Source organism: Anopheles stephensi, unplaced genomic scaffold (assembly GCF_013141755.1).
Source record: "Anopheles stephensi strain Indian unplaced genomic scaffold, UCI_ANSTEP_V1.0 ucontig395, whole genome shotgun sequence".
NCBI lineage: Eukaryota > Metazoa > Arthropoda > Insecta > Diptera > Culicidae > Anopheles > Anopheles stephensi.
In genome coordinates, this window is record NW_023405341.1 from 22,501 (window position 1) to 32,500 (window position 10,000).

The window sequence follows — 10,000 nt, forward strand, 5'->3', positions numbered from 1 at the left end:
AATGTGCCTAAGGGTACATTTATTTTTCTAAGTCCCAGAAATCCGTCACTGAACATCACGACTTACAAACACATCTTCCCCCGGTCCTCCCATATACGGCACGGGGACAAGTATGAAGAATGAAAATCATGTGTGTATGGAACATATAATGTGCCTGAGAGCACATTTTTTTTCTAAGTCCCAGAAATCCGTCACTGAACATCACGACTTACGAAGACATGTTCCCCCGGTCCTCCCATATACGGCACCGGGACAAGTATGAAGAATGAAAATCATGTGTGTATGAAACATATAATGTGCCTGAGAGCACATTTTTTTTCTAAGTCCCAGAAATCCGTCACTGAACATCACGACTTACGAAGACATGTTCCCCCGGTCCTCCCATATACGGCACGGAGACAAGTATGAAGTATGAAAATTTTTGGTCACAGCGTGAAATCCCTCTAATGATCATGAAAATAGCATCGGATCACTTATCTGACCATAAAAAGTGAACCAAAACCCTATTTGGACAAACTTTTTGGTCCTATGAAAAATTCACTTTTCATATATGTCATGGTCGAAAATTTTCTAAGTCCCAAAAAATCACTTATTCTCGAATATCTCGAAAACTACGTATCGGACAGGGGTCAACCAAGGTGTTTTAGAAAGGTCTTTACAAGCTCTATTTAATGAGCCATAGCGACTTTCAAGTGATTTTTTGACACTTTTTCGCATATCGGCATCCTTGGTTCCCATACTGGCCATAGGCCATAGGGCACCGAACGGCCAACTTTTGGTCCGGGGGTGAAATTTTTTTTTCACGAGATTTTGATGAAAATGGCTTCGGAACGCGTTTCTAATAATGAAAAGTGAAACCAAACAGTATTTGCGAAGAAAAAATTGTCCTATGAAAAAATCACTTTTCATATATGTCATGGTCGAAAATTTTCTAAGTCCCAAAAAATCACTTATTCTCGAATACCTCGAAAACTACGTATCGGACAGGGGTCAACCAAGGTGTTTTAGAAAGGTCTTTACAAGCTCTATTTAATGAGCCATAGCGACTTTCAAGTGATTTTTTGACACTTTTTCGCATATCGGCATCCTTGGTTCCCATACTGGCCATAGGCCATAGGGCACCGAACGGCCAACTTTTGGTCCGGGGGTGAAATTTTTTTTTCACGAGATTTTGATGAAAATGGCTTCGGAACGCGTTTCTAATAATGAAAAGTGAAACCAAACAGTATTTGCGAAGAAAAAATTGTCCTATGAAAAAATCACTTTTCATATATGTCATGGTCGAAAATTTTCTAAGTCCCAAAAAATCACTTATTCTCGAATACCTCGAAAACTACGTATCGGACAGGGGTCAACCAAGGTGTTTTAGAAAGGTCTTTACAAGCTCTATTTAATGAGCCATAGCGACTTTCAAGTGATTTTTTGACACTTTTTCGCATATCGGCATCCTTGGTTCCCATACTGGCCATAGGCCATAGGGCACCGAACGGCCAACTTTTGGTCCGGGGGTGAAATTTTTTTTTCACGAGATTTTGATGAAAATGGCTTCGGAACGCGTTTCTAATAATGAAAAGTGAAACCAAACAGTATTTGCGAAGAAAAAATTGTCCTATGAAAAAATCACTTTTCATATATGTCATGGTCGAAAATTTTCTAAGTCCCAAAAAATCACTTATTCTCGAATATCTCGAAAACTACGTATCGGACAGGGGTCAACCAAGGTGTTTTAGAAAGGTCTTTACAAGCTCTATTTAATGAGCCATAGCGACTTTCAAGTGATTTTTTGACACTTTTTCGCATATCGGCATCCTTGGTTCCCATACTGGCCATAGGCCATAGGGCACCGAACGGCCAACTTTTGGTCCGGGGGTGAAATTTTTTTTTCACGAGATTTTGATGAAAATGGCTTCGGAACGCGTTTCTAATAATGAAAAGTGAAACCAAACAGTATTTGCGAAGAAAAAATTGTCCTATGAAAAAATCACTTTTTCTTAGGGTACGGGTCAAAAATTTTCTAAGTCCCAAAAAATCACTTATTCTCGAATATCTCGAAAACTACGTATCGGACAGGGGTCAACCAAGGTGTTTTAGAAAGGTCTTTACAAGCTCTATTTAATGAGCCATAGCGACTTTCAAGTGATTTTTTGACACTTTTTCGCATATCGGCATCCTTGGTTCCCATACTGGCCATAGGCCATAGGGCACCGAACGGCCAACTTTTGGTCCGGGGGTGAAATTTTTTTTTCACGAGATTTTGATGAAAATGGCTTCGGAACGCGTTTCTAATAATGAAAAGTGAAACCAAACAGTATTTGCGAAGAAAAAATTGTCCTATGAAAAAATCACTTTTCATATATGTCATGGTCGAAAATTTTCTAAGTCCCAAAAAATCACTTATTCTCGAATATCTCGAAAACTACGTATCGGACAGGGGTCAACCAAGGTGTTTTAGAAAGGTCTTTACAAGCTCTATTTAATGAGCCATAGCGACTTTCAAGTGATTTTTTGACACTTTTTCGCATATCGGCATCCTTGGTTCCCATACTGGCCATAGGCCATAGGGCACCGAACGGCCAACTTTTGGTCCGGGGGTGAAATTTTTTTTTCACGAGATTTTGATGAAAATGGCTTCGGAACGCGTTTCTAATAATGAAAAGTGAAACCAAACAGTATTTGCGAAGAAAAAATTGTCCTATGAAAAAATCACTTTTTCTTAGGGTACGGGTCAAAAATTTTCTAAGTCCCAAAAAATCACTTATTCTCGAATATCTCGAAAACTACGTATCGGACAGGGGTCAACCAAGGTGTTTTAGAAAGGTCTTTACAAGCTCTATTTAATGAGCCATAGCGACTTTCAAGTGATTTTTTGACACTTTTTCGCATATCGGCATCCTTGGTTCCCATACTGGCCATAGGCCATAGGGCACCGAACGGCCAACTTTTGGTCCGGGGGTGAAATTTTTTTTTCACGAGATTTTGATGAAAATGGCTTCGGAACGCGTTTCTAATAATGAAAAGTGAAACCAAACAGTATTTGCGAAGAAAAAATTGTCCTATGAAAAAATCACTTTTTCTTAGGGTACGGGTCAAAAATTTTCTAAGTCCCAAAAAATCACATTTTCTCGAATATCTCGAAAACTACTTATCGGACAGGGGTCAACCAAGGTGTTTTAGAAAGGTCTCAACAAGCTCTAAATAATGGGCCATAGCGACTTTTTAGTGATTTTTTGACAAATTTTGTCATATCGGCATCCCGAGTTCCCATACTGGCCATAGGCCATGGGGCCCCGAACGAAAAAATTTTGGTCCGAGGGTCAAAATTTTTTTTCTCATAAATTTGTTCAAAACGCCGTCGGAACGCGCCTTAGATCATGAAAAGTGAAAAGAAACAGTATTTTGCAAAAGTTGGGGTGGCCTATGACTTACATGGCCACGTCCTAGGTCCGAGTTCCCGAGGTCGTGTTCTTCAGTGGCGGAAAAAAATGGCCACTTGTGGGAGATGCAAAATGTTCATTTTGTATTATAGGGGACACACTATCGAAGCGAAAATTTCAGAAATGGCCTAAAACGTGAAGAAATGATGGGGTATGTACGAAAAGAAGGTTTTTATGGTCAAACGGTGAAAATTTTTTTTTTATGAAAAATTTTGGTCTCCCACCGTTCATGAATTTCTAGGACCAAAAATCGAAAAATTTGAAAACTTCACGATCGAAAGGGAAACGCATATGTGGTGTTCCTAGGTGTGTACGGTGTACGAAAAACGGGTTCACGATGAGATATCAGGCAAATAAGTGGACCTAAAGTGAGTTATACGGGTAAGACGAGGTGTCCAAAGACCGAAATAGGGGTACCAACTGAGAACGAAATGAAGGTCCCCGAAGTCGCCATACAAGTTATAGGAGGTGTCCAAAGTACGAAAAGAGTTCCATATTCGGCTGTTCCTACTATATGGTTCCCTGATTGCTGCTCCAAGGAGTAGTGAGGAAGTGTCCAAAGGTCTGTTGGGGGTATCGAGGTGATACCCTCGACGGACAATATGCACGAAAAGTGGTTCGATGATCTATCCTGTAGGTCGTACGGCAGCCATACCCGGCTGGAAGTACCGCGGTAATTCCGCAATAAAACGTTCGCCAGACGAACAAACAAATTGAATTAGCTCATCGTAGTGTACGGAAACGAAACGAAAATGTAAGGTGATTAGGGATCCGGGAGCAATCTCGCGATCCCATGGTTCGGTGTAAGAAATGATACGAAGTGTTCATAAGTCTCCTCTGGAGGCAGAACCATCGTAGCAAAGTTCGGGAACCCAAGGGTCACAAAAACTCGTAGGACGATATCCACGAATAATCGGGGACTTGTGGGGACTACCGTGCCCTGACAAGTCAACTACACCTTAACTGGTGATGGTCGTCCTACGGGGACCTGCGGGGAACAAAAGGGTCACAAAAACTCGTAGGACAATATCTCCGAATAATCGGGGACTTGTGGGGACCACCGTGCCCTGACAAGTCAACTACACCTTAACTGGTGATGGTTGTCCTACGGGGACCTGCCGGGAACCCAAGGGTCACAAAAACTCGTAGGACGATATCCACGAATAATCGGGGACTTGTGGGGACTACCGTGCCCTGACAAGTCAACTACACCTTAACTGGTGATGGTCGTCCTACGGGGACCTGCGGGGAGCAAAAGGAGTCAGAAACAATCGTAGGACGATATCCACGAATAATCGGGGACTTGTGGGGACTACCGTGCCCTGACAAGTCAACTACACCTTAACTGGTGATGGTCGTCCTACGGGGACCTTCAGGGAGCCGCAGTAAGTCGCAGGTCGTATGCGAGCCTTGATTGGTCCTGTTGGGGGCGTGCGGGGTGTAATGCCTCGGTACGTCAAATGTTGGTGTACGATGTACATCGATAATCTGACATCCTCCTGAACAACCTTTGCTCGTGTGGTTATTGGCGCTGTGGAGTCGGTGTACTGCCGCAGGTCAATGAGAGTGGTCACAACAAAGATTGTGTCACCTGATGAACGTAGAAAGAGAGTCTGCGGGGACTGGTGCCCTGGTAGACAAAAAATATCGAACAAGCAATTGACGAAGACGAATTCTGGTTGATCCTACCAGTAATATACGCTTGTCTCAAAGGTTAAGCCATGCATGTCTAAGTACAAACATAAATGAATGTGAAACCGCATAAGGCTCAGTACAACAGCCATAATTCACAAGATCATCCACCCATCAGTTACTTGGATAACTGTGGAAAAGCCAGAGCTAATACATGCAACATGCCGGGACCGCTGTCCGCTTGCGGGCGGTGGAACTGGTGCACTTATTAGTAAAACCAATCGCCTCCGGGCGGCTTGAGTTGAAGTCTGGATAAGGATGCCGATCGTATGGTCGCTTGACCGACGACAGATCTTGCAAATGTCTGCCCTATCAACTATTGATGGTAGTGTAGAGGACTACCATGGTTGCGACGGGTAACGGGGAATCAGGGTTCGATTCCGGAGAGGGAGCCTGAGAAATGGCTACCACATCCAAGGAAGGCAGCAGGCGCGTAAATTACCCAATCCCGGCACGGGGAGGTAGTGACGAGAAATAACAATATGGACCTCTCTAACGATGGTCCATAATTGGAATGAATTGAGCATAAATCCTTCAATAAGGATCAAGTGGAGGGCAAGTCTGGTGCCAGCAGCCGCGGTAATTCCAGCTCCACTAGCGTATATTAAAGTTGTTGCGGTTAAAACGTTCGAAGTTGATTCCCCGTCCAGACACGCGACCGCCGCGGGCGCCCGGCACACGCCGGATACGTTCGTGCGCGAGCTCGCGGCTGCGACTCACAATGGTGTGCCTGGGCGTCAACCTCGTGATCGGTCGGGCACGTCCCGAGCCGGTGCGTGGTGCCCGGGCAGCTCCCATTTACCTTGAACAAATTAGAGTGCTTCAAGCAGGCTAGTACAAAAGCGTCCACACCCGCCCAGGGTTGGCGTTGGCCGAGAATAATCTTGCATGGAATAATGGAACATGACCTCGGTCTGAGTCTTTTGGTTGGTTTTGTATAGACCCAGAGGTAATGATTAACAGAAGTAGTTGGGGGCATTGGTATTACGGCGCGAGAGGTGAAATTCGTAGACCGTCGTAGGACCAACTGAAGCGAAAGCGTTTGCCATGGATGCTTTCATTAATCAAGAACGAAAGTTAGAGGATCGAAGGCGATTAGATACCGCCCTAGTTCTAACCGTAAACGATGCCAATCAGCAATTGGGAGACGCTACTACATTCGGTGCTCTCAGTAGCTTCCGGGAAACCAAAATCGGGTTCCGGGGGAAGTATGGTTGCAAAGTTGAAACTTAAAGGAATTGACGGAAGGGCACCACAAGAAGTGGAGCTTGCAGAGGCGAACTGTCAACCGAAGCGAGCGGACGCCTTTCGTGAGCTTCTGGTAAAATACAGTTATTTGAGTGAAAACGATCTTCCAAGCAGTGAAACGTGCGTGCAAAGTGTGTAGTTGACCAGTTTGTACGCCAGCTGAGTGAAGACCCGGCGAAAAACCGTGAATATTTAGTTTAAAACGGCACACAAACATTGCGTCGCGCTTCGGCGCGTGTGACCGGAATATTGCGTGTGTGGTGAGGTGAGTGCGTGCGTGCGAAGCGCTCCCTTTCGGTGCGGTGGAAAGGGAGCCCGCACCCGCAGTTGGGTGAAAAACTCTTCAGGAGCAAGAAAGTGCTGTGAAAAACATAACGTTAACGGAAAAAATAAACATTCAGTGTAAAAACAGCACCAAAAACGGTGAAAAAACAACGGTGCAAAACACGTGCTAAGGGCACCTGTACTTAGAAGGGCAGTGTGTGTCAGTGTCGGTTTGTGCGTGCGAGGCGTGTTGCGTGTACTTGACAAGTGCACAGTGGAGAGCCCATCGGACATTCCGGTGGATGTCCTGGGAGAGCTCTCCCCTTTAGTGCCACCAGCGCCACCTATGGGGCACTAGCACAAGCCAGATCGCAGACACAAACCACAAAAGCTCCGCACTGAGCTTTTGCGATAAAGGCGTATGCGGACCGCATACCGGCTAGGCGCAGAAGCCTAGAGATTGCTGGGCACAGCAACAAACCGGTCAGCGGTAGAAATGCAAGAGGAGGAGAGCAGGTCTGATGGGTCGGTGGATGCGGAGGCCACCGTAACCGTCAGACCGAAGAAGATGAAGATGTCGCCGCGAGTAGTGGTGACGCTCCTGTCGCCGGGAACGCTGTCGTCGCTGTGCAGCGCACCGGGAGCACCCACGCCAGCCCCGAGGGGAACGCCAGGGACATCAGGAGAGGCGGATGCGGAAGCGCGAGAGAGGACCGCCCCCGCCCCCGCCCCCACACCGTCACCACGGAGATCGGTATCTCCCGAGATGCTGGCGCCAGCCGCATCGCCGTCGGTAGAAGAGATCGAAACCGTGGAACGAGAAGCGGAACCATCACCGCCTGCAGAGGACTTCACGAGTCGCATCGAGAAGCTCTTGCAGAAGCTGGAAGAGATGACCGTGTTGTGGGAGAAGAGCGAGGCGGAGAACGCGAGACTCCGCCATGAGCTGAATATTTATCGCACGGGCGTGAGAACAATCGAGCAGCTGGAGGACTCAGTGACTGGCGTGCGCTTGGGAAACCAAGTGACTACCAAGTCAAAATCCGGGCCCAGCAATAGGACGATTAGGCGCACCAAGCAACGTGAGAGAGCCGAAGCACGCCAGTCGCTGGGTCCTGCCCAGCATCGCCTGCTGGAGATGCAGGAGCAGCTGCGGCGGGAAATTGCGGGAGCGCAATGCGAGGCACAGACGAGAGACGGGCAGGGGCAGCGATCCCAACCCCTGCAGCCGCGGAACCTTCCGGCACCGGAAACCAGTCGGCAGCAGGAACAATCGTACCGGGACGCCCTGGTATCCGGATGGCAGGTGGCAGGGAAGCGGCAAAAGGCTCAGCCTTCAGCCGCAACCCAGCAGCGGCAACAGCCGAAACCTGCCGCACCGAGCCAACGCCCTGCACAGGTGAACCGACGGGCCCGACGCCGACGACCAGATGCGATCTTGGTGGTTCCGGCACCGGGGGTCTCCTTCGCGGAGATCTACAGGCCCATCCGGACGAGCCCGGCCCTGCAGGAGGACCAGAGGCACATCCGCATCGGGAAGAGGACCCCGAAAGGTAACCTCAGGATGGAGCTGGCACGTGACGTGGATGCCGAGGCGTTGTGTCGCCGCATCCAATTTACGCTGGGGGAGCTTGGGTCTGCCAAGGTCCTTACCGAGATGGCGGAGGTGCTTCTAAAGAACGTTGACAACCTCACCGAAGCGGACACCATCCGGGAAGCACTGAGGGCGGCACTCACGAGGGAGCCAACGGTGGCCTCGTTGCGGATGTGGGAGAGGGCCGACGCGACGAAACGGGCTCGCGTACGGCTACCGCGTGTCGAGGCAGAAGCCATCTTGAGCAAGAAGCGCTTGCTCATCGACTACGCTTCTTGCCAGCTGGAGGAGGCCCCCATGCTGGAAGCGGCAAAGCGCCGTTGCTTCCGGTGCCTGGAGAGGGGGCATTTGGCGGCGAACTGCGTCGGACCCGACCGCAGCAACTGCTGCATCCGATGCGGAGAACCTGGCCATCGGGCGGCCACCTGCAGCAGTGCGGTTAGCTGCATCCGGTGTGGAGGACCGCACCGCATTGCAGCGCACGGCTGCAGAGGACCAAAACGATAGTGCGGAGTGCCGGAGAGGCAACGCCCGTTTCGGCCCGAACGAGATCCGCCATCGGCCGACACTTTCTTCGTTGTCGGCAAAGGCGGAACCAGCGGCAATAGGATACCGCGCCCTATGACGCGCCGGTATATTGCCGCCATCGCGTTCGGGCCGAATGCGCTGTCGAAACCAAAGGAGGAGTAAGCCCGACGATGGGCCAACCACGAGAGCGGACCGCCATAGTGTTCTTACGTCGGCGGACGTCGAAGCCGCCATCGCTACCATGAACACTTAGTGGGAGCGGTCTAGGCTGAAACGACCGGCCAGTGACAGAGCGTGCGAGAAACGACCGGGCGAGACCGGCATTTTGCCGTCTCCGCTTTGTGCGGTCGTTCGTTCTCGCACAGGCGGGCGAGAGAGAGCGCGCGTGCGCTCGGTTCGGGTACGATCGGCATTTTGCGTTCTCCGCTTTGTGCGTACGTTCGTACCCGACCAATAGCGTGCGAGTACTCCATTTGTGTTATAAGCGTCATTTGTCGTCAACGTTTTGTGCGGATGTCCGTCCAATCGTAATAGGGAGACTGTCTTTGCTTGTTTAACTGTGTGCATGTGCGTTCATGCATTTAATGTTAGAGTAAGCATCAGGGAACCGAAGAAATGGCGAATTGCGGGCACGCCCGCTTCGTCTGTGATTAGGAGTTATGTTCGTGTCCGTCATTTTTATTAAATGTCGTGTAGTCGAAAAGTTAGGCGGGGCGCGGGCCCTCACTTTATGTAGAGAGGAACGCCATTGCCGCCGGTGGCTACGCCCTCGCCGGGAAGGCCGCCGGCAATGGAGTTTGTTTATTTATTATATGTCACCCAATATTTGTTCATGCGCGTTTTGTATCTGTTACATTGTTAAATGATATATGTTACCGCAACAAAATATTGACTTTTAATAAATAAACACGTGGCTTTAAAAAAAAAAAAAAAAGAAGTGGAGCTTGCGGCTTAATTTGACTCAACACGGGAAAACTTACCAGGTCCGAACTTATCGAGGTAAGACAGATTAAGAGCTCTTTCTCAAATTTAAGGGTAGTGGTGCATGGCCGTTCTTAGTTCGTGGAATGATTTGTCTGGTTAATTCCGATAACGAACGCGACTCAAACAAGCTAACTAGAACGCTGTCAGCAGTGTGCCTCCGGGCGCACCTGACGTTACGGGGCGGCGGCGCCTTCGCGGGCGGTCGTCGCACTAGTTTGCCCTGCTTAGCGGGACAACTTGTGTTTAGCAAGGTGAG